The following is a 25,496-nucleotide window of genomic DNA, read 5'->3' as shown; positions in this document are numbered from 1 at the left end:
CACGAGACCACCAGGGGCTGCCAACTCTGGAATTTCTGTTAGATGGGAGGGCGAGATATGGGAATCGAACCCGGCACTCCTCCTTGCATGCGGAGTCAGACTTGCTCCACTGCTGGTCACGCTGAGGCGGCGAGGAAAGTCCTTAGTGTCCAAAGTATTTGCTGCGAAGTGCATGCATTATTTTTTTTTTCCCCTCTGCGAGGACGACGCGCCGCCGAGTGCAGAGCGCACTACTTGGACTGCTTTATCTTTGCGTCTGTTTGGAGAGGTTCTTCGGTGTCGAGCTCTAGAGAGCGAGAGCGAGTCCGGACCACGCTTCTCGTCTTGCAGCAGTCCTGGAGATTATCTCCATGCTGCGCTGCTCGGCCGCCCGCCTACAAACCTATTTGTTTACTCCGGTGCACACGCATAGATAAGAGATGCGCGCGTTGCTCCTCCTCCTCCTCCTCCTCCTTTCCGGCCACCCTCGCCCCCAGTGTTTACCGGCAGCCGCAACAAACACGACCGCGGAGGAGGAGGCTCTTCAACAACCGCGCGCAGCACGATGTTGGCACGTTGGCTGATGTGGTGGCCTCTAACTTTCCCACGGTGAGCTAGGCGCGCACCTATATACTCGTCGTTGTCGTCGTTGGGTCTCACGAGAACCCATGCAGCATTATTGGCGACTGACGTGCTGAGAATCCGGCGACGGCGCTGTGAGCGAAAAATCGCAAGCATATGCCTCTGGGAGGGCACATTGGAGGGCGCCGGTTAGTTGGCAGATTGTGTGTGACGTCACAATACCACGTGACATGGCCGAGGTGGTAAAGCTGCCAACTCCGGGCAGCTGCTTTGAGATGAGAGGATGAGACGAGAAACGAACCTATGTCGCCCTTGTACCTGGACTCTGTATATATATAAAAAAAATTTTAACGGCGCAAAAGAATGAACCAAGCCTTGCATCAAGTATTTTGATATATCAGTTAGGTTGCATTTGACATAATGTGGTAGCTCAAAAATTTATGCGCTGAATAGTATCTGCAAGGAAATAGAGGCACAAATTGAAGGACTGTAGTGATTAAGCGAGTTGCAAACTGCATGTACGCGATACTCCGCAAGGTACTTACGCGATACTTACTGAACCATCTCACCCGTGCGTCGAAACGATAAACGGACTCGTCCAATACGCATACACACGGCGCTTGAGCGAAGCGACTCCAGTGGTCGTTGGAAGGAAACGAAGAGCAACACAAGTAACGAATTCACACGACCTTACAAAGCCAGTTACATTACATGCCTACATTCCACGTATTGTATAAATACTGCATTCCATATATGCACCTGGTTACCCCAAATCTCGCGCTACGTTAGAGCAACCGTCGCGTCAATTGTTTTTTTTTTTAATTTAGCTTTAAAATCCCCATGTTGAAAAAAAAAAAAATGTGTCCGTTCGAAGCCTCGGTTGGCAGGTGTAAAGTGGATAGAGGTAATTTCGCGGGGAGATGAGGGGGAGGGAGAAGGGAGACGCCGAAAGGGTGGAATGTGTGTGCAGTAAAGAAGAGGGGATATACGGCGTGCTACACTGGGCATAATCGATTTTAAAGTCCCGGTCTGCTAGTGGAATACTTCTAGCGCAACATATAAGGGGGACCAGACAGGCAATGGGGACCAGAGCGTCTGTCTGCGGTTTCCCTTATGTGTTGCGCTAAAGGTATTCCACTTTGAAGCATGGACCAACTAGCCGGAAACAAACGTTGATAAAAGTCCCGGTCTACACGCCGACATGTCCCGCTCTCCGTTCTGACAGGAAATAGCGTCACGGTCACACGACCTGATTGTCAGGGGCTGCTTGTGGACTCGTCGCCACAGCCAGGGTACAGAGCCTAGATTTTACTGGCTAATGTGCCATGCGGCGGCAGTTCCCCATAGAAAGGCACGTATGGTGCTGCTTGCAATGACTGCCACCAGTCGTCACTTGAGGGCACTGCGCACAGCGAGTGTAGTACACTTAATGATGGTATAGTTAACCAATCTAAAACAATAATTAAGATATATGGGGGGGGGGGGGGGGGATGAGCATGATAGCAACTGCCATCACCCCGTTTCAAAGGGGACGCTCCTATATTCCATCCATCCATCGCAGTGAGACATCATCATGTTTCTAAATCAACACACACTTGGCATAAATGTTTTGTATTTTATTCTCTATTTATTTGGGGTTGGTCTAGAACCATATAATTGCGCGATACAAAGTGGAACGGCCATATCGGCTTCAGCCCTCAGCAGGCGATCTCGCTTAGCAGACGTTTTCTCTAAGACGGTCTCGTTTAGTGCACTTGGCGTTGCCGTGTGCATGAGTGCTTTATGTCATTTGTGCGTGTCATTTCTCTGGTGTTCACCTTATGTCCTGTGCCAGTGACAGTGATTACTTATCGGAATGCCGCATCGCAAGAATGCCGAGGTAAACTGGCCTTTACAAAGAACCGGCATGTTTTGTATCAGTGTGCCGGAGTGGATCGTTTTTAAACAGCGGTAATGCGTCCTTGTTTGCGGCCCCAGTTGACGCTGCGTCACTTGTAGATTGGGCAAAGGCATTAAGCGGGTGGATGGAAGACGCACATATGACAAATGAGGCTCTTGCGGTTCGATTGAGAGCGCCTTGGACGACTTCCCGGAGGGGCTTTACTGCCTGGCAGACACGCACGGTCCTGGAGCCGCTGTGAAAACCTGCCGCACACTCGCAGTCCGCAGCGCCACTTAGCGGGAGCCGCTGGCAGTCATTGCTCTTGGTACTACCCTTGCGCTCTCGAGAGGATGGCGAACTAGGCGGTATATATTCTAGCCACATTAGCCGAGGGCTCCCTCTACCTATATTCCTACCTATGCGCCACCGTCTGCGATAGCAGACGATGCAAACCATCGGTCACCACGACGCTGTTCTCTAGCAGGGACGCCGCTTGTACGTTTATCTCGGGGGCTCGGGGCTTTTCACGAAGGAAAGAGCCCGACGTACTTACCTGAATGCGAAGCGTTTGACGTAAGAACCCATATTCGCGGGGTTGTTTCACAGCTGCTGCTCGTGGCGAAATTCGCACAGAGTAGGAGATCCCGATTCGCTGCGGTAGCCAGCTCGGGCGCATATGCAAGCAGATGAAATCCTTTGAAAAAAAGAAAAAAAAAGAAGAAGAAACAGTTACAGGCGCTTTCAATCCTGCGCGCTGACATCGCGAAAGGGGCGAACAAGAACTCTTGGACAGCGCGAGCAAACAGTCCGCGCTCGCGACTCTGAACGCGTTCGTGCGTAGTGAATTTCAGATAAACAAAACGAAGATCCAAGAATGAAAAGTGCTACGGTTGCTTACAGACCGGCTGCGGAGCCGATATGATGCCCGATGTCGTCTGCATGAGCACGAAAAGTATTCGAATGCGCATGGAGTTCTGGAAATCGACTGTTCCCATTTTTGTATACCTGGATTGGATCGAGAAGAGTGTCACACGGGGATTGACACACGGTCTGAACCTGTTAGCGGAAGCTCCGTCCGAGAGGCGCGCCAATGCTATAGCATCGACTGTCTGTTCTTTTCGTCCTTGGGGATTCGCTCAAGCCTCGCCACAAGCAGTGACAGCCGGCGAAGGAACGTAATTCACGTACACATGCATATGTATCAGCGCTTTTCGAGCTTTGAGGCGACAGATGAGCAGACAATTTCCTACCCCCCCCCCCCCCCCCTTTTTTTTTTTTTTTCTCGTCGCAGTGTCGACCTGATCAATGAGGTATCGTGGCATGTTGCTGGGTGAGCGAGGAGGGGACAGCAGGGTGGGTTACGCACCATGCGGACTCCGCCTTTGTTTAGCCGTGTATTTTCTCTAGCTTTGCTGTTCCTGCCTCATCGCTCTTTTCGTTTTTTTTTTTTTTTTTTTTTCGCCTTGCTAGCGACGCAGCGTAGTCGTTTTTAAACGTTTTCCCATTCTGCGAAAGTCGGGGTGTGCTCAACCTCCCATCACGCCCCCTTTCGACGTTGCGGCATTGGAGCGAGCGGAAGCGCCGCGCGTTCTTCTGTCGCGGACGTACCATTCACGTGTTGTGACGCAAAGCGACCTGTCAGGTTTCGCTTGGATGTGCGCCTGCCTCGTCGTGACGTTTTCCTCGACACTGAAGAGTCGGAGACATTCCACCCCCCCCCCCCCCCCCCCCCCCCCGCTCCTCTCTCCTGCCGCGGTTCCCTTCAACCATTTTTGCCCGCTGTTTCAGATAGGAACTTGCCCTTTTAGAAATGTCGAGACATATCTTCGAAGAAGCTCGAAGCTTTTCTATAACTTCGATACCGTATAATTATTGCGTGCGTGTAAACTCCGCTCACTGGGCAACAATTCATGAAGTGGCTATAGCAATTGGGCTTGGTACATGGGAGTCGTTTCATCGGAGTTTCAGAGCACATTCCTTTTTCGAAGCAAAATTTGTATCACTTCTAGCATCACAAATGCGGAAGAGTGAAAAAAAAAAAAAAAAATAGACAACCGTAGGGCGAGCGTGCTGTGCGATGTCAGCGCACGTTAAAGATCCCCAGGTGGTCGAAATTACTCCGTAGCCCTCCACTACGGCTCCCCTTTCTCTCTTTTCACTTTCACTCCCACCTTCCTCCCTTCCCTTACGGCGCGGTTGAGGTGTCCACAGAGAAAGTGTGACATATACTGCGCCTTTCCCTTCCTGTGAACCAATTGTTATTATTAGCACAGCCGAAACATCAAAGAACGGTCATGTGCATACCTTCTCAGCATAAAGGCAACTGAAGCACGCCTGCCTGCCTGTCTGCATTCATGCTTGCATCGCGATTTTCTCCGCTCGGCGTGAAATAGGGCCTTTCCCGCAAAGACTCCTTTCATTCCACGAGCTCGTTGGACGTTCGGCGGTGTCGCAAGCGCGGCGCGGCGCGGCCGCCAAAGAAAGCGTCGTTAGTGCGTTCTTCGGGGCGTTAAGCGCGCACGCGCGCTGTTCGTGCTCGTTGCGCGTGGAAGCGGTGCGATAGTGTTCCGTCGTTAACGGCCGCCATATGTATGTATGAGGTGCATCGCTTGCGAAGCTGGCTGGTTGCCCCGGTAATCGTGCGACGACGATGCAAGCGAAGTTTACCTCCACGGTCGAGGGGCTGAAGTATATCTCTTTATCTGTTAAGTTGTATACAACGCGTACGCATATTTATTGATAGATATAGTCTCCCCGGGGCGCAACATTTTTCGCTGGCCTTGTCTGACTCGCCGAAAGTGGTTTGCGCAATACAGTTCAACCGGGTTCTCTAATTCCGTGCTAAAGAAGAGACAAGAAAGCAGTAGAGAGAGAGAAAGAGAGAGAGAGAAAGCAGAATATAGCTGCGAATGAAAAGTGCGGTTAAACTCTCTTCTACTTTGGGCTGCAAAAAATCTATCGGTTGTCCCTTCTGTCACCTTATTCTAAGGTTCTTTTTTGTTTGTTTGTTTGTTTGTTTGTTTGTTTGCCTGCTTGATATGCTATAATTGAACAGGGTGAACCCTTTTCTTTTTATTTTATTCACTGCACGCCGTTCCTGTATGTGTAAAGCTGTAGATGTAATTGAAAATTCGAGTATTAGAGTCACGCATCCTGCCTTACGGTTACATAGAGTCAGGGACAATGCTGTTGGCCAATGCTATGCCTTTGCAACAACGAGTTGCGAGCTATTTTTACGTTCCAAAGCCGATGGAGGGGTGATATGGATCCAGCTGGATGTTGTGGAGTCCTAGTTTATTATGTAGACCGCCAGGATTTCTTCCTGGTGGTAGTGCACAGCAAGAAATGAACTTTAGCGCGGTCTGGGGCTGAGGAGAGTTAGGAGCGCGCATAGGTACTCAGCCATGGCGGCTGATTTTAATGTTTTTTAATCATCTCGCTAAGTTTTTGGATCCCTAAGTCGAAACATTGCGGTTCTATACTTACCCATAACTTCAGTATATAGTTTGAAACTGATGAACACCTCCAATTTCAGGGAAGCCCTTATACGTACTTTTGCGAATGACGCCATCTATCTCTTCGCTTGCCGTGCGCCGGATGTTTGTACAACTTGTGGCCGCACGGATTGCGCGTACGTGCCACTCATGGCGGAATGTGATGAGGGCTTTGAGAAAGAAAGGTGCCTCGTGGCTTCTTTCGCCCGCGCCACTATAATGCGTAGCGTCGTCTTCGAGGCGGCGGAACCCGAAGTACTCTCGATCGGCGAGCCGTCGAAGAACGCCCCCTTATCGCCTGCCGCGAGAGAGCTCCGCCGCCGGCAATCACGCCAGCAACAAGGACGAAAACACGCTTTCGCGCTCCTTGTCCCTCCAGCGTTGTTGCCTGGATTCGCTTTTTCCCGTGTTTTTCTTTTCACTTTTTTTTTTTTCTGCGGTGTGGCGCATATATGCTGGCCACTCAAAGGTGTCTACGTGTGTGCGTGAAGCAATGGAAAGTGCGAATGCTGGCCGGGTGCCGCTAATGGGGTTCCCAGGAAGAGCGGAAAAAAAAAAAAAAAATCAGACGCGTACCTTTTCTTCTGCGCGGTAATGCACGCGAAGATGGCCCCTTCGTGTCTTCTCCAACGACGCCCCGAGATTCGCAGCTTCGTGCGGGCGGCATCAGAAAACGAGGGTCCGTTTTAGATGGGCCAGACCTTGTTCGGGGCCGCCTTAATGTCGTCAAAAGAAAAAAAAAAATCTTTTTATTGAGGTGCGGCTCTGAAAAGAGTTCGGTTGCGGGCCGTGGCAGTTTGGCGCTGCCGTGCTGGCAATCTCTTCTCCTTAATTGTCTTGCGTTCTCGGCGAAGGATTCGGAAGCCGAAGAAATGCGCGTCACGTACCTCACACGTCCAGCTGGTCGAATGCCCGTGTAGAGAGCGGACGAGTGCGTGGGAGTCAGATTACTGAGGACATTCCATTCTTTCTGTCCAGTAGCCGACGTTCGGTGTTGTTTCTGATAAAGTATGCAGTTATCAAACAAAATTAAGTGTCTATTCTTCCAAGGGCGATTAGGTAGGCCATGAATCCTGTTCAGTCAGGACTTCGTGTATGTACTGTCTTTGCCAAAAGCAAACAGGTAACGCGCTTTTCTTATTAGATGTGCAATGGAGGTATCCGTTAACTAATATCTAAATATGTGTAGTAAGAGGAGGATAACAGTTCTCCTCACCTGAGCTTTCATATCTTGCGTGCGATGTAGATGTCGCGTTTACAGATGGCTTTTATGACCGACCCTGTTGATGGACGAATGATATTGATTGAATGAATGAATGAATTTTATAGATGAGATTGTGCGACTCGGATGGACATCACTGCACACGTGGAGAGAAAAACCGTTTGTGTCGCTCACGTTTTAAAGCAAAGTTTACCGTGTCGCCGTGCCTTGCGTAGGCAGTTGCAGCGCACCTCCGCGCGACGCGCCAATTGTTGCCCTGGCGGGTTGGATGGCGGGAAAGCGCTCGCTGCATCACCCTGAGTGCCGTTCTCTCAGCAGCGGATAATTGAATGGGAGGACGTCGCCCTTATTGACACGGCGGAGAAGAAGAAAAACCAAATAATGGGGCGGGAAGCAGCAGGAGGAGGAAGGGCAGCTGACAGTGCACTGCACTCCGAACGCGCACGCACGCACCTCTCGACATCAACACCTCGAGTATGTATCGGGGGAGCGGCGCAGTGGCGAAGTGGTGGTGGCGCCCTGATTTCGTCCTCAAGGAGGCCGTCGTCGAGTGAGCTGTCCGTTATCGAAGTCGGGCGCCCAAGGCGCGCAGAGTGCCCGCGCACAGCGGATGGGCTGCTTTCCGATCCGCAGCGGTTGTCGCTTCCGCTCCGTCGGTGCGCGAGTCATATATGCCGCGGCTGTTGGTCGACCTTTTGCATGCGGGGGAAAGGAAGACGGAACCGTACGAGTACCGTGAAAAACTTGGACGATGTTGGCGAATGATGACGTGTTTTCGCCTAGAAAGCACGGCCGTCGAACCTTGCAGCGGCTGCTCTGTTGCAGTCGAGCCAACCTGCATGCTTAAAAGGCGACGAGGACAGCCTTTGTCGCTGTTAATGTGCCACTAGAATATTGAACAACGCCACGGCCACCGTCGGTGGCCGAGTCGGAGGAAGATGTCCCAGGAAGGTCAAACTCGAACAAAGGAAGCAGCGATTATTGAGTCTTCGTCGTCCAACATTTAGACAAAATGCCTCGTCTTCGTCTGGGGGAGGTCAGGTCACTGAGCAAAGCAGGGACCGTGAGATTGTGCCGTTTTGAATGTAGGCAGTAATGGAGGGTGAGGAGTGATGTTTCGGTCGATGTTGCTCCCTTGCCGGTCCGGGGAATGGCAAGAAGTCTAGGAGCTCTTTCGTAAGCTCATATGAGACGACATCCGCGCAGCTCCGCTCCACTAGCGCGCAGCGTTTTAACCACATCCTCCCGCCGCCATTACCTAATGAGACGGGCCGTCGGTGACGGCCTGTCTCGAGCCGAGGTCGCCTCATCTGTCATCGGCTGTCTCGCGCGGCAAGCCGAGTTGCAAAATTAGCGGAAGCGGAACGCCTGCTGCCATTTGCCTTACCTGTCTTTTTCTTGCGCTCTTTTAATTGGCGCCTTCGTACCGTCTTCACGCGCCATGACGTGTCCCAACTGCTTTCCTCGGTGTGCCTCGTGACAAGTTATGGTAAACAAACGCGTTTTGTTTTCAGTCTCCACAGCATACATGGCGGCAGTTTGTTTTGCAAAGGTGCCTCTTAATTGATCGAGGTTCTCTTTGTCGAAGTTTGCGAAGAAACTCCTCTTTCCTCTGCTCACGCTCTCTGAGACTCGCTGTAACTCTTGAAGGCTTCTTTACATAGGCGAGGCTCCGCTCGACTCGTCACAGTGCGGCGCGACCTACGTGACCAAGGATCCCACATTAAACAGAGTGCTTTTGCAGATAAAAATGCCTTTAGACATTTGGCTGTAAGATTTAACATTGTACCTCCGTGGGTTTGCCGCTGTTTCTTCGCGCGGGCTCTTTCCCTGCTATCTCTTCGGACTACAATCGTGCCCGAAAGCTGACAGCCTTCCCGCTTCCAGGGGTTGACTGTCCGCCGGCGTCGTCGATCTCTTGGGTGGGTGCGTGCAGTAGTCGGGTGGCTCCGAGGAGGAGCGCCCGCTGCGGGTCTTCCCGCGGGGGGGCGGCGGTCGTCGGGGCGCAGGAAACTGGTTTTTCCTGCAGTGTTGTCGCCGCCGCCGCTGTGCTGTCTGGCTTCAACCGAGCCCGGCGCGAGCTAGCATCAGCAGCAGCAGCAGCAGCCGCCGGTCTTTTGTCTCGCTGGCCGACTGCGCCGGTCGGCGGCGCCGTGCCGTTGACGTTGAGAACACTTTCGCTCTCTCCGGCGGCCCCCACGGCGCGACGCTCGAGGTGCGTAGAGTAGTGCCGGTCGACTGATGATGATGCTGCTGCTTCGGTTCTGGGCTGAGACGGAGAGGTGGGGGCACCCGGTTCTCCTCCTTTGCCTCACTTTCGCCGTTCGATGGGTGGTTCGCGTGTTTGCTCGAAACCGAAAAATGCTTTGCGGCAGTCGCACTGTTGCGGGGGGAGGGCGATGTGGTTCTTTGAAGAATCCCTTCTTCGGTCGCGCCCTTTCGGCCACTGTCGCAACTCACAATATTTCGGAGGAATTTTTACTGACCACTCTGCGTTCACCTGTACTGACTCGCTCAGGTCCTGTCTCCCCTTTCTGTCTGTCCATTGCTGCCTGCACATTTTCTTCGGTATGTGCACGCAACCTAATTTAAGTTAGGGGATATTAATTCGTCGCCAGATTCCTCCCTGTGAATAACAAATAACAGGACACTTGCTCCGTGGCGGGTAAAGCGCAGTTTCTGTGCGGTTCACTTGTCACGTTATGGAATTTCATCCCGCGTTTCAGGTAAGAGAGGCCTGCCAGGGCTCTTCGTTAAGGGAGGATAAGTGAGACTGGGATAGTGGCACCAAGCTTACAGGCAATGTACGTGGCAGTGGTGCGAGCTTTACCACTCTCTCTGATGCTCCATGTGGCGCTCAGGGGAAGTCACGCGAATGCCCGTTGCTATTGTAGCCTCACCGACACGCCTATCTGACACTGTAGCGAGGGCGAAAGAGCACTGAACAAGGTTTCAGGGGGAACCTCAGTTCGCAAGCCGATCCAGCGTTTCGACAAGGGGACTGACTCTTCCTTCGCCTGTCTAGAGGAAGGCATGCCCCTTGTCGAAATTTGGCGCGGCTTGCGAGCTGACACTCCCCCTCAACCCTTGTTAAGAGCTCTTTCATGCCGTGTAGCCATCTTTTATCTCTCGTTCTGCCCTGGATCTGCAGCAAGGAGTAATATGAGCTTGAGCACAATATCATGCATGACTCACTCTAAGGCCCACGCAGTTGACCCCCCGCGAAGTGTGCATGCTATCAGTGAAATGTCCTCACATTGGGCTCGTATACAACGTGTGCAGCATCTCGGTGCGAGGCACCCATACGAGAAGCGCGCGCACCGCCGCCAATCGCACTTGCGTCACCGTCCGTGCACGCACCTTCTGGTAGCATTACGCCACGCGTGTGACGCGCGCGCGTTGCTGCTGCACACTCCGCCTTCGCGCAACGCAAGCCAGCGCGCGCGCCGCTGTTTTTCTGGGAAGGGTCCGCCACAGCGGCGGAGGCTTCGTAGTCTCGGCGAAGGGGATCTCTTCGAAGGCCTCGTCGTCTCAGTGCGCATACCGCTCCATGCCTTCTCCTATTGCCATCCTTTGGATAGCTTTCGCACGGCGGTCCTTTGGAGCACGCCAAGTTGTTCCGATAGCCCTGAATGCTTATAAGCGCCGGAAGACAGGGACCGCGTGACGCGTGTATTGAGGAGGGAAGGCCTGTGCTATTGGAGATGCAGATGCAGGTCATGGACTCGTCGCTGCCAGTGGCAGGATCGAGCCTGTTCTATAACGGAACCGGTGATTATGCAGATGATCGTTCGCTACCTCACTGCAGATAGGAGCGGATGACGCGTTGTGTGCGATCATACAGGTCATATTCTGCGCAACGAGCGCGGTTCTTTTTGCGGTGTAGCACGAGAGTGGACTGGCATGCATACGTAATGCAAGCGTCGCGTTACGTCGCTAAGTGGAACTCGGAGGCACCCAGAAAGCACCGAGGCGAACTTTTTAAGGAATCGCTAACACGTGGAACTTTTTCGTCGCTGCTGCTCGAGATGGCGCTGTTGTTGCCCAACCAGGGGAGCTTTTTGTCAGGGGGTGGAAGTTTTCGTTTTTTTTGTCGCTTATTACACCACACGTGCCAGCAAGCATGTGGGTATTTCTTGCTATTTGGCCAGAATCCGGTATTTGACCTTCGTTGTTCGTTGAGTGAGCAAGTGCTGTAACAAGCTTTTGCCTTTAGAAGTTAAATATCGTGAAGCGTAATTTAGGGAAAATAAGGATTGCGCGCATTGAGACACGTACTGGGCCTTTAAACAACAACAACTACAACAAAAAGAAAACACAACCATCAGTTTGACGCGATTGACGAGGTGTAACCCACCAACTGCGTCATCAAGACGCAAAGAAAACTGACGCGTATGTTGGCGCTCTGTTCGCCAAAGAGCGCGTGAAATTTAATCCTTTCGCGATTTCTTGCTCCGCCACATATTGAATTGTCAGCGTTTAAAGGTCTGATTACGGAGAAAATCTCAGCGCCAACGTTGTGAGCGAAAAATCGCGAGCATAGCTTTGGCAGATGGTAGCTGGCAGCTGACATGGCCGCACTCTGATTGGACGTAGAATTGCCTGACATATCGTTTGGCAGGAGCTCGGCACCAACTTGGACCTCTCCTCTCATATGGGAGGGCGGTATTAGAATCAGCCTGCCATGACCCTTGCATTCTGAGTCAGACACGCGGGCACGTTCATATGGCTTGGTTCAAGCGGAGCTTTATATGTGGGTCGGTACCCCTCCCTCTCTCCATAATATTTTTCGCACACTCACCTCATTCGGGGAAAAAAAAAAAAAAAAAAGAAAAGATAACGCGCTTCTGATATAATCTGATGAAGTTGCTGTCGGCGGCGTAAAGTTCGACAACCACCATATCAGACACGTATTTCAATTTAGAAGTGTTACGAGTGAGCGCCGCTTTAAGGAATTGCTCGGAAATTTCATTTTTTTTTTATCTAATAAGGATGAGCGTTCTCGACCTTAGCCTAAGCCTTCCGACTTGTTACGCGACTTGCACCTGTCGCTTTGACGCGAAATAATGCATATGCGGTCAAGTGCGCTAAGTGCGATTCCTTCTCCAGGCGCCGCGCAATAATTCACGACCGTTTGTAGTCGACGTCGAAGAGCGATGGATTCTCTGGCCGCGCAGATCTTCCTACGTAGGCCCACCCGCGGCGTCGCGCATAGGCCCGTGTCTATGCAAATTGAGGAGGCCACCGAGGAGGAACCTGCGAGCGCTTGCGCTCTGTCGGCGCTGCGGTTCCGATGCCTTCTTTCCTGTTAAAAACGGCGCCGGCGCAGGAGGAGGAGGAGGAGGAGCAGGCCGCCGGTGTGCTCGCGTGTCGGCGGTGGCACGTGCCAGGGTGCCAGGACTGCCTGCGTCAGCGGCGCAGAAGAATCCGGGTTGATGCGGCGCTTTGTAGACAGCGGCGACCCCGCATCGTCGCTCCGACCGCGGCGCTGCAGGGTCGCCGTGTTGCTGTTTCGTCGCGCTGGGCTTTTACGGTGCTGCGCCACTCACGACGCTGTGTGAGTACGCGCTACGTACGGTATGACTCGGAAAGGCCGTGGCTGCAATTCTGCGGTTGGACTCGGCTTCTCGACGTTCGCGGCCTTGAAACAGCACTGAGCATGACCGGAAGAAAACGGGGGGAAGAAAACATGGTAGCTCTGATGTCTTAAGGCGTCCACTACGAGAGGATTAAGAAAGGGAATGGTTTCATGAGAGGTTGGCTTGCGCCGACCACATGAGGTCACTTCCGGCCATTTTGCCTTTTGTTTCCTTCCTCCGTGGTACTAGGCTTAGTTCCACCACTGGAGGCTGTGCCTCTGATGTCTGCGTGACGTAGCGTGAAGTATCACGTGACTATGTGATCTGACCGTTGAGTTCTGATTGGCTGGCGAGGCGTGTGACTTCAAGAGCTCACGTGACACAAGTGACATGTCTGAGCACTGATTGGCTCGTGAATTGAGCGACTTCACGAGACCACATGACATAAGGGGCCGGCTGGAGCTCTTTATGAATGGTGAGGTGGGGATCGAGGCCGGAACCCTTAGATCCCTATAGTCAGACACGCTGTCTACCCCTTGTCCATGCAGGCACGTTCGTATACGGCTTGGTTAAAACGGAGATTTATGTCTCTGTAGGCCGCCCTTTAACATAATGTGGTAGCTCACTATTGTAGGCTAATCAGTATGTCGGGATAATAGAGACACGAATTGAGGGATGAGGAATTGAGTGAGTAGCAAAGTGCATGTACAGCCCTATCCACTTCTGGCTGTAACACTGTCATTGCTTTCAAAGCGCCATTGCGTCCGACCCGGCCACGCAATAGAGCTTAGTGGCAGGCCATGTGAAGCAACACACCCGGGTCCTTCTGTGCTTGCATAGTTTTGCATTGATATGTGCCTGCGTCGGGCGCAATGTTGCTTTGAAAGCAGCGACCATGTTATAGCTAGAAGTGGATGACCCTGTACATAAATGAGGATCCACATGAGGGGAGGCCGACAAACGAGAGCCATCAATGCTCGTTCATCGTATGCCTTTAAAGGGGCCACGGAGCTTAAGCGCCCTCCAAATTTTATTATTTTGTTTATTTAATTATTACAGAGTCCTGCAGCGCCCGAAGACATTGTTGCAGGGGGGGAGGGGGGGGGGGGGTGTAGATGACAAATAACATTGCTGGAAAGGCCAGAAGTACAATAAAAATACATAGAAATGAAGAAAATAACACGACACAAGTGATAATGCAGAATGAGAAACATGCATCTAAAGGGGGCAACTGCGCGACGAATTAAGTGATGAAAACACTCAAAGTGATGAAAAAACACGCGCAAGAGAACTGCGCGCCAAGTCACACGTCTGATAAAAAAGCCCAAAATAAATTTTCTGTGCGGCGCTCATTGATACCAACTGGCAGTCTGTTCATTGATCGTCAGTGGAAAGGACGAGGTTTTATGTACATCTGTCCGGCATTTTATTTCTCGAATCTTCCACTGATGATTAAGTCGTCTAGATAAAAAGTCAGGTTGAAGCAGGTACCGGTCTTTGTCAATACTGAGCTTTCCAAAATAAATGCGATACATGATCTGCAATCTGAAATGTTTTCTGCGGTTCCCAACCAAGATGGTGTTTAATAGACGTGACACAAGATGAAAAGTTGTAATTGCTAGACACAAATCTAGCAGCATTATTTTGGACGCGCTCGAGCATGTCAGATAAGTAAATAAACTGGGGATCCCATACAGGGCATGCATATTCAAGAATTGGCCTTATGCAAGTGAAATACAGGAGCTGCTTGACATTTGACTGCGCTTCGTTGAAATTACGCTTAAAAAAATTAAACATTCGTCACACACACACACACACACACACACACACACACACACACACACACACACACACACACACACACACACACACACACACACACACACACACACACACACACACACACACACACACACACACACACACACACACACACACACACACACACACACACACACACACACACACACACACACACACACACACACACACACACACACACACACACACACACACACACACACACACACACACACACACACACACACACACACACACACACACACACACACACACACACACACACACACACACACACACACACACACACACACACACACACACACACACACACACACACACACACACACACACACACACACACACACACACACACACACACACACACACACACACACACACACACACACACACACACACACACACACACACACACACACACACACACACACACACACACACACACACACACACACACACACACACACACACACACACACACACACACACACACACACGCGCGCGCGCGCGCACGAACGCACGAACGCACGCGCGTCTGCTGAAGCTCGGGGCTTGTTTTTGCGGCATCCGGCAGTCGTATTATTAATATGTTTGGAGGGATTCGTCAATAGTTCGCCGCTTTTGTCGTACAAATCATGATATCTCCGGCTGTGTCACTTGGAAATGCTCGGCGGTATTCCGCTGGGAAAAGCCCATTCCGTGAGAGAGCGAGAAGAGGCGCCGTCACGTGCACGTCTTCGCCGCCCCTTGACGAGCCATTGGAGGCCCTCAGCCGGTCGTCAGTTGGGCCGGAAGGTGAAGGAGACGGACGGCGTCTGTTGGCAAGCCGACAAAACAGGCGATTCTAATTACTCTGCTGGCACCTGGACACCCCCTTCTTTTTTTCTTTTTTTTTCTTCATCTTGCCTTGAAAGCGGGTGAGCGGCGCGCTGCTGCTGTCCTATTCTAGGATGGAGACGCCGCGTTCTGTTATGGCGCGAGACGAATGGGGCGTGTTACGCCTTCTTCATTATGTCGGTGCGCTGCTTGAGGTCCCAGCCATTGCCGTCTCCTTTTATGTTGACGGTCCTTGGCGCGTGACGCGCTGTTGTGGGCCTTCTCTGATGTCCGGCGAAGACCGGCAGAGGCTGTTCGTATTTGGTCGTCTTGTGCACACTGTCCGAGCTGTGCCGTTTCGACACCGTTGGCTCGTTATTTCGCGTAGCGTGTACGTAATAAACTTGACCGGCGCGCAAGGTTCCTCGTGCGGCGCGGAGCCCCTTTCTATCGTTAGCCTGTTACCTTCGGCACGCTTGACAGACCATGCTTTGTAGAAGGTGAGGCTGGTAACGATCAAACGTGGTCTCATGCAAGCTAGTCGTCCTGCATATATACTGTGCTAGCCAAAACTCGCGTATAGGTAAGTTAAGTAGCAACGACTAAAGAGAGAGAGAGAGAGAAGATGGGAGCAGGGAAATAAGTGATTGTCTTATTTTCAGTGGCCATTTCGACCGTGTCATGAAAGAAAGGGAGGGAGTAGTGTGGGAAGTGAGAAGTGCTCCGCGGAACGCAGAGTTACATAATTACCATTAGCTGTTGACAGTACCACATCACTATAGTTATTCAACTTGCTGGCTCAACGTTTCTTCTGATTTACTGCATGCGAGGTGGATGTTAAAAGTAACCTTCTCAGTATAAAGAACAAAGCATAAAGTATAGTCAAATTTCGACTTGCATGTGCAATACGTATGCCAATGCGGCGGCCTTCGAAGATTACCCCACCGCAAGTTCCAATCCCGCTTTCGGCCATGGAACATTATATGCTTATTACGTGGCGCGTGATGTCACCTCTCGCAAAAAGCTGATGACGACTTCCGTGTCGACGCCTGGTTACCTCTCCAAGGAGCTTTTAAAGCTTTTGCGCAATCATTTCGACTGCCTGGAGGCTTTCAAATATGCTTAAATCGTGCGTAGCACCATGCCTGCATTTCGACTGAGGTCATAACTTTGGTGAAATTATTCAAAACTGAAGTCGACGCTTTTTCATGATGACTGCGTGCTTTCTTCCACGGCTGTCGCGTAAAGTAGGGGCGTGGAAATAATTGAAATTTTGAATAGTATATATATAGAACCTGCAGTTTGATCTCTATTGTGCCGCGCGTGGCATTTCGGAGACGGAGCTGACATCCGAAAAAGCGGATGTTCCTTCTCATCAGAACCGGCTGTCAACAATTGGGGTGACATGCTCGATTTCAGGCTTGTCGCATAAATTTAACCTGCGCATTCATCGTGCAGCCGATCGCTAAACCGGGACAAAAAATGGCGCTCGATCGTGACGCCTTGCATGGAATTCGGTGACGGCCATTATTTATATAGGACATCCGTTACCGTTCGGCGCTCGTCTTTGCACCGTACGGTGAAGCTGCCTGCAGTGGCGGTGAATCAGTTGAAAAATCTAACGAATGTTGTGAGCAGGGGCTAACGCTACTGACCCTTTCGATCTCCGTGACGCACAGCGCGCACAACAACGGCTAAGGCAGCTCTATTTATTATTTTGCTACAGTGTCACGTCTGCTATGAAACGCCATTTTTCCTGTTTCAAAACCGGAAAATACTGCTACAAATTACCATTTCTTCTGCTATATACAAACGCTGCTACAGGAAGCTTTTGGTCAGTTCAGCAGTATTTTTTTTTCGGCTGATTGTTGCCATACCCGACTTATTGTGGGGACAATTTTGAGCGGTAAAAGAAGGAGAAATCTAAAACTGGTTCTGTTCAGCAGACGTGTCTGCCCTCCACGTCATGCGTACTCAGCTGCTTTCGATTTAAATTTATATCAGTGCGAAAATGACCGGGACACCGGAGATAACGGCAATACCAGCTCTGTTAGGGTTACAGCACTCGTCTTGTCGTAGTTTTCTGTGTACCTGCCCCCCCCCCCCCCTCCCCCCCTATTTTTTTTTTGCTGCGATATCAACTAAATACAAACATAAATATCTTGCGTAATGTTAGGGCTGCACCTCAAAAGAGTCCCTGCCCCTCCTGTCTACACTCTAATCTTTGGTAAGGCATAAAGTTACATCTATAAGAGTTACGTCAAAATAAACGTTACAGCCAGTCATTTTAATGTGGGATTAAGCATAAAAAGTCTTATTCTTTTAACTGTGTACGTCACAGCAAGAACGGTAGCAGTAGGGTGCGCGCAAGCACAAAACTAAGGAGAGAGAGAGAGAGAGAGAGAGAGAGAGAGAGAGAGAGAGAGAGAGAGAGAGAGAGAGAGAGAAAAGCCTTCTCGGGAGATATTCAACAAATCAATTTCATAGAAAAGCCTTGAAGGTTCACTGTGGAATAGGAAGGGTAAGGACTAGGATGCGAAGTATTTGACGGCCGTAATTAGTTCAGAAATATTGCACCTTCCAGATGTCACTGCCTAGTGTTGGGCATTATTTATTTATATTTTAGGTTGCAGCTTAGCCAGTGCATGAAAAAAACAAAACAAAAACAGGACTGTGATTTCTCCCGTTTCTTTCCTAGCGCTGATTTAACTACGCAGGAACTTATAAACGACTTAAAGATGTCGTGCAAAGTAAAAGTCCTATATAAAGTCCTATCTGCAAGTCCTATGACACGTTACATTGCAATATGTCACGTCCAGACACTTTACTGAAGAAGCTATTTCAATCCGTGTTGGACCAAGCGTAATAATTTGTGTAGGGTCCAGCTACATATCTTTTGGCCTGTGAATATCGCTTTAGTTTCGTTTTTGTTAATTTTTAATGAAGATGTCGCATTGTACACGGTTATTTGCGCATGGTTTCATCAGATTTTTGTACCAATGGTTTTGTTGTTTTACCTGTTCGAAATATGCCCACGTCATCGTCCTGCATGAACAAAATTACCACTATTGTCACATTCTCAATGCCGTTAACAAACAGCGTTGTTATCAGAATAATGTCTGTACAAACGGGGGCGGGGGGAGAAGGGGGCATTTTAAATTATTGACTTATTGACAGTTTGCGGCGGTGCTCTAAATATGTCGCGATAAGCTGAGGTAAGTTACCACGGAGTCAATAGCGATAAAGTTTGAACTTTTGATATTTTTAATTCCATGAAAGGTTTTTTTAAAAAAAAAAAAAGCCCTAAATAAAGTGCCTATAGTTGTAATTTTTCTTACAGTCTAAAATAACTTCTTTCGTGGTTAATCAAATTGTTATTTTGTTCTTTGACTACGCCTTACCGTTCATCTGTGACAACTTTGTGTTTATTCATGCAGCCACTAATAAGAAATTGTACCGATTTCTCGTAACATTTAAATAATAAATAAACTGGTGGTATAGATCGACATGAACCGGTAGTAAAGAAAAAAAAAAGCTATTTGTAACCACCTTTAAAAGTAATTTTGACCTTGATTAACCTTTAAGATCTGTAATATTTTCGGGAAAAGTCCAGGAAAAGGCCGCGTAGTAGCGTAATTTAATAATTGCGCAAATATGAGGGATGAACACTTTGCCGCAATAATTTGCACGTTGACGGTGTTTGTTTTTACTGTTTTTCATAGAATGCAGCATCGACAAACTTCACAGGGTCGTGACAATAAAGGCCAGAAATGGGGTTTCGCAAGCAGTTTCTTTTGTACTGCATGCATACATTGGCTGGAGTGCGGCTGTCTGAAGCGAGTACGTAAAATTAAATAGCGGGTGACGACGCAAAATTAATCCTAGTGCAATTTTGCTTTGGAACTGTGCGCATGGATCAATACATGAGATTCTCCAACACACAATAATTTGTAATGAAATTTTTTTTTTGTTCTCCAGTTAGTAGTAGTATAGTAAAAGCACTTTATTTTAGAGCAGAAATCAATTTTTGATTTCAGGCTGCTGAACGATGGTTCTGACTTCATGAAATCGCGTGACGCATACAAAAGCCGCAATATATTCCCTGCTTTGTAGTTTCAAATTTAGGCAGACTCTTAGGCCAAACTGCTCCAGAAGCTGGAATGACAGCTGGTGAAACGAGCGATTATACAGCGGTTCTTGTGCTGCTCAAGTGTTCTCATACTCACTTCTGGCGTGAGTATGAGAAACCCAAAGTGTGTAGCAAAAGAAATTCAATTATAAATTATTTACTAAGCGTAGGCTTATTCTACGCAGTGATGCCAGTTTGCTAATGTCTTACGCATAATTCCAAAGCAGAAATACACTAGGAAATGTTTGTGTTCCCCTTTCAATAGAACGAAAGAAATGGTACAAATAGTTAACTTCTCGTTCTTTTGCAATTGTTTCATTGATTCTTGATTAGCCGTATTTTTGTGAGCTCACATCAATTATGTGCTAAACTATCTTCGAGCAGGTTCGTGGAAATGATATTCAGTGCTTAATTACCAGTTGCTAAACTACAGGCAGTTACTGTTCCTCGAGCCCCGGTATCAATTAGGAGGTAATTGACGTCGGGCATTTGTGCTTACGTGCTTGATGCTTGAATGTTCTACGCATTGAATAAATGTTGGCGCCGCTGCTGATGTAGTGCCTGGTTCCTTGTGCCAAGATTTGGCAACAGCTGTCGGCCCTGACTCCACACAGGTTACAGCAGCAGTGGGGGAGCTAGCTGCGCCAACGAAATCAGTTCAAAGGTCAAGATGTCGCCGATCTTCGCTCCCTCTGGAATTGCGCGGCGGAATGTCCGCGACGTCGTGGCGCCTGCCCACTGCGAACGCCCAACCCTTCTGTGCGATTCCTGCTTCCCCCTCGCGTCCGCGCAGATACCGCGGAAACGATTGGCCGCTTGCAGCAGCAGCGCGACAGCCTCCAATTGCCTAGATGCTGCCTTGTTTGTGTCGATTAACCTTCTTGGGATATCGTTGCAACATCCTCCGCTTGTTGGAGGAAGACGCTCTCTGCAGCTGCTTTAGGTGACGCGCGTCGATGGTGGGTCAGCGGACAGCGTCTTCTTATTGCCCTCGATGATGATGCTCTGCGGAGACGAGGGAAAAGCCCGTGCAGCGGTGGGACACGAAGGCGGCGCGGCGTCCGAGCGGGAAAATGAACCCTTTTCATGTCTGCTGCGGCGCGTACCCGATGTTTACGTCATTACACTTCCGTCAACATCGGCGAAAGCGGGCCCGGCCGACTGCAGGAATGCGGCCCTATAGTTATATATACGCTTTTCTTTGCTTGTTTTCCTCCTCCTCCTCCTCCTCCAGCAAGCATGCTTCTCGCTTCTACCACTCGCTTGTCGTCGTGGACGCGAGTCTGCTTTGTGACGAGCTTCGAGTGCGCGCCCCTGTAACGATCTGGGAATCTGTAACCGCCTGTCGACCTCGCCCAGAGCAGAGCGTTCCACGACGCTTATATGCTTGCCACTAGGGACTGATTTGCACTCTTCGCATAACGCGTGGTATGGTCTGGGGTGCTGTCATAGCCGCACACGTAGAGAAAACTGTAATATAACTCGGTCAGCGGTGATGCTATGCATGAAGAGAGTGGGCCAAGTCGAGGACTTTTGGAATGATGATGTAAAAGGCGATGATGCTATGCAATCGTATTTTGTGGCGTAAAGTGTAGGTTGAAGGGAATTCGATGAGGATACTGCCATCGGGAATTGTTGAATCATCGTCCCACTTTCATCTACTGTAGCACAAAGCCCCCTCTCACTAACCTCGAATGAGCTGCCTCCTGTGCGGCGACCCTAGTCTTCAAACTTCATCATTTCATCTAACAACTTAATTCTCTGCTCCTCCCCCTTCCTGCCTCCGACGATTAAAAGAAAACAAAAAAGGTTATGAGAGGCCTGAGGTGTTGCCTGATTCCGGCAAACAGAGCTGAGGGCCACAAAGGCAGAGGAGAAATTACGGAAGAGGTGGGGGGGGGGGGGGGGGAGCACTTGTATGTCAGCCGTATTGACCAGGTTGTTTTTACGTGTGGCGTAAATGCCTCACTGTACGGCTGAGCAGCAAACTGTTGGGTGGTCACTTCTGGCAGAACCGGTGCTCCTGGACATTGTATAGCGGTCTTAACCGCCAGTGGTAAGGTAACCTTCACGATCACAGTGTGAGAGTTAGCATGTACAGCTTTTATAAAAAATGAATAGCCCAGAGGGTTTGCTTCTGAGTTACATTAGTGCGGTTTGTAATGCATTTCCAGTATTCCTAGTCTCTTGACTGTAAGAATATTTTTTGTCCTACCTCCAATTGGAAGGACCTCCACTGATGTTGTCTGCACCAATAAACGGCATCATATACTGTCTGTTACGTATAAGGTATTTACTAAGGTAATCGCTAATAGAATCAGGACAACCTTAGACTGCAATCAAGCAAAGGATCAAGCAGGGTTTCGGAAACGGTACTCTACTATCGATCATATCCACACCATCAATCAGGTGATACAAAAATGCTCAGAATATAACCAGCCCTTATTCATAGCATTCATTGATTACGAAAAAGCATTTGACTCAGTTAAAACATCGGCGGTGATGCAGGCATTGCGAAATCAGGGAGTAGACGAGCCATACGTGAAAGTGCTGGAAGTATATATAGTAGCTGCACAGCAACCATAGTTCTGCATAAAGAAAGTAACAAAATTTTCATAAAGAAAGGTGTTAGGCAAAGAGACACAATCTCCCCAGTACTATTCACAGCTTGATTAGAGGAGGTATTCAGAGACTTGGAATGGGAGCAGTTAGGGATAAGGGTAGATGGAGAATACCTCAGTAATCTGCGATTTGCTGATGACATTGCCTTGCTAAGCAACTCGGGGGATGAACTGCAAATAATGATTGATGACCTAGACAGAAAAAGTACAAAGGTAGGCTTGAAAATCAATATGCAGAAGTCTAAGGTGATCGAATCCCGGCCTCGGCGGCCGCTTTTCGGTGGAGGCGAAAAGCAAGGCGCCCGTGTGCTGTGCGATGTCAGTGCACGTTAAAGACCCCCAGGTGGTCGAAATTTCTGGAGTCCTCCACTACGGCGTCTCTCATAGCCTGAGTCGCTTTGGGACGTTAAACCCCACAAACCAAACCAAACCAATGTTCAACAGCCTCGGGAAGGAACAGCAGTTTACATTAGGTAGCGAAATACTGGAAGTAGTAGGCTCAGAAGCAGACCCCCTGGGCTCTGCACTTGTGGAAATGCAGCGCCAACCACGTGTAGGGGCCAGTGGCTCGAATGACAGTTTTTTTTTTTTTTTTTTTTTTTTTTTTTTTTTTATCTTCGTCGTACGGTCGTACACGTGCAGTGTGTAACGACTCGCTCTTCCGGGCGTGCGCGGCAGCTGTGCCGCTACACCAGCAATGACACGGACAAGGGATGGTCTTCTGCGATAGCATTGCGCGTGCGAATGCATGCCCGCAGAGTTGTGTGGCCTATTTCCGTCTCCTTCGCTTCTATACCGGCTCATTTTCTTCTTGCGTTCTGCGTGCCCTGGAAAGGGTTTCGTCGCCTTTAACGGGGAGATCGGCGGTGTCTCTTTACGCCTGATGGCCAACTAGGGGGCAGCAGGAGGAAAGTGGAGCCGGAAGTAGCCGCGTCGGCGCCCATGGCGGTTTCAGGGGTTGCAGCATAGTTACACTCTACTGGAAATGTGTCTTCCCGCCTCCGGCCTAACGCTGTTATCACGTTGGCGGTTTTCAAGACTGGGATGGTACGCTGAAGTAAAAGATTGAAAAGTCCGCGATAAACTCGCTCTTGTTTGTCGATGGTGGTAAGCAGCCTCGTGAGACCAAAGTAGTTTTCTGTTTTTCGAATTGTGCAAAGGAATAAATGAGACGCATGGAAGAAATCGTCGTCTCGCGTTCCGAACGGTCATCGTGAGAGCGGAGCGTTGGATGGCGACGCGCACTTTCCAGAGAATTTAAATTTGGCGAGATTTGTCCAAAAGGTCGGTTAAAAAAACAAAACAAAAAGAGACAGAATCAGGTGGACAACACCCAGTCGAATTGTGCAAAGGAATAAATGAGACGCATGGAAGAAATCGTCGTCTCGCGTTCTGAACGGTCATCGTGAGAGCGGAGCGTTTGATGGTCGACGCGCACTTTCCAGAGAATTTAAATTGGGTGAGATTTGTTCAAAAGGTCAGTTAAAAAAAAAAAAAAAAAAAAAAAAAGAGACAGAATCAGGTGGACAACACCCAGCGATTTTCAAATTGTCGTTCTGTTTGGCAGAAAACTAATAAAGGTTTGTCAGTCACGTACTTCAGTTCGCCCATGTTGATTTCGTGAAAGTCGCCGACAGTGTTTGACTCGTTCTGTGCGACAAGACCTTCTCATACCGTTCCCTCCACTCTAATCCCTCCAGTAGCTGCGGCGCCGACGTTGGCGTGAGGACAAAATCCGGTCGAAGAGCATGGCGTCACACGGCATGGAGCGGTGCATTTGAAAAGCAATTATTTGCACTGAAAAGAAAATTTGGGGAGGCTGACAAGCGACTCTAAACCGAGGCCCTTGGTTCTTGAGTCAATCACACTACACCTAGGCCACGCAGGCACCGTCGGCTTCGTTGAAGCAAGGCCTAATATATACGTCTTGGGGTGTTTTGCATAACCAGCTACGGCTGTATGCCATTGAGTGTGTGTAACATCAGAGAGACGAAACCTGAGGGAGAAAGCGCCATCTCACAAGCATGCTGAAAATAACTACACAAAGATTTGTCATCATCACCATCGGCCGGGCTACATTCACTGTAGGGCAAATGCTTCTCCCATATTCTTCATGCTAACCCAGTACTGTGCTAGCTGCATCCACTTGGTCCCCGTAAACTTCTTAATCTCATCCTCGGAAGCACCATCTCGCAGTAAAAAAACAAAATACGTATGAAATGGTGATCTGAAACAACAGATTAAGCTATCTCTGACACGTGTGCTTTAAAGCGCGCCGCGAGTGCATGTTGGTATGGGTGAGAGCAGGCGAACGAGGAATAATCAAGATGAACTGTTGACGTAAGTGTGTCTCTCTCACGTCATATTTCCTTAAAGGCGGAGCCTAAATGTTTTCAACCAATGAGTGTTTGGGTCTATAATGTTAAAAACCGTCCCCAACCCGTATCATCATTCTATTCGATGCGTTATGGCCCGAATTGCTTCTGCACCATTGATCTCCACATGCTGCTTGCTGTTACTGCGGGAGTAGTGGCAGGTAAGGGCATCACTAATATATTGTGGTTCCCCCTTCCGTAACGACGTGGTTCTGGTATACCCCTGGAGTGAGAATCTGCTCTTCGCCTTTGTGCATGCCCCAATTAACATGACCAAATCGATCGTAGACGCAAAAGATGTGATCGACGTAGTTCACCTCCGTAGAGTCAGTCCCCTGGTGTTCAACCTGCCAACTATTTATTCCATCGAATGGGTTCCACTTTTACACACGCGTAGAATGCGTATACTTAAAGCAGATGCTCCTGACGGGAGAGGCGAACTAGTGTCCTCAAGTTTACCACCTGAGAGCTCCTTGACTACGCTTGCCGGTGTTTGTGCACCACTTCCGAACGCCATTTTTGCGGTCGCTTGTACGCCGCATGCCGAAGGCGATGCGCGCTCTGCGACCTGGCCGCATGCGCAGGCAATAAACCTCAACTAGGCATTGTGCGTGCTATTGTTCACGAAACACGCGTTAACTCTTACATAATTTTCTCATTATAGTTCACCCGTTCTTCACTTGTCGGCAGAAAATGATTTCCATTTCAATGGTGTTTCGATACTTAAAGACTTCCTCCACTGGGCCGCTCGCCCCCGTCGACAAAGAGGCATGTAAACAAAAGTGCAAAAAGTTAAAATTGACTGAGACCTCTTACAATCCAAGCAACAGAAGGAAAGCCTGCGAAGGAAACTAACATGCGGATAACGGAAGCTTCGAACAGTGGCTCGGTAGTGTCGGTGTGTTATCGAGTGTTTGACCTCCTCATCGCTTCAAGTGCCTGTACCGCGCAACGCAGGGGTAAACACGCGACTCTTCGAGCAGTTTCCGGTGCCCT

The 25,496-nt window shown here is 49.6% G+C and overlaps 1 protein-coding gene and 1 long non-coding RNA gene across 2 annotated transcripts in view; both read left to right on the top strand.

The window, feature by feature from the left end:
• ClC-a (chloride channel protein 2) overlaps positions 1-25,496 on the top strand; it is a 108,719-nt gene that overhangs the window by 19,829 nt on the left and 63,394 nt on the right. The gene's annotated exons all lie outside the window — the stretch shown is intronic.
• On the top strand, positions 2,209-3,162 carry LOC146199249 (uncharacterized). The gene is made up of 2 exons (XR_014704747.1): positions 2,209-2,761; positions 2,806-3,162. It is a non-coding gene; the product is annotated as an uncharacterized LOC146199249 (long non-coding RNA).

Source organism: Amblyomma maculatum, chromosome 2 (genome assembly GCF_055883805.1).
Source record: "Amblyomma maculatum isolate TAMU_Amacu chromosome 2, ASM5588380v1, whole genome shotgun sequence".
NCBI classification, from domain to species: Eukaryota; Metazoa; Arthropoda; class Arachnida; order Ixodida; family Ixodidae; genus Amblyomma; species Amblyomma maculatum.
Note: the sequence above shows the minus strand (reverse complement) of the source record. Positions and strands in the feature narration are given on the sequence as shown.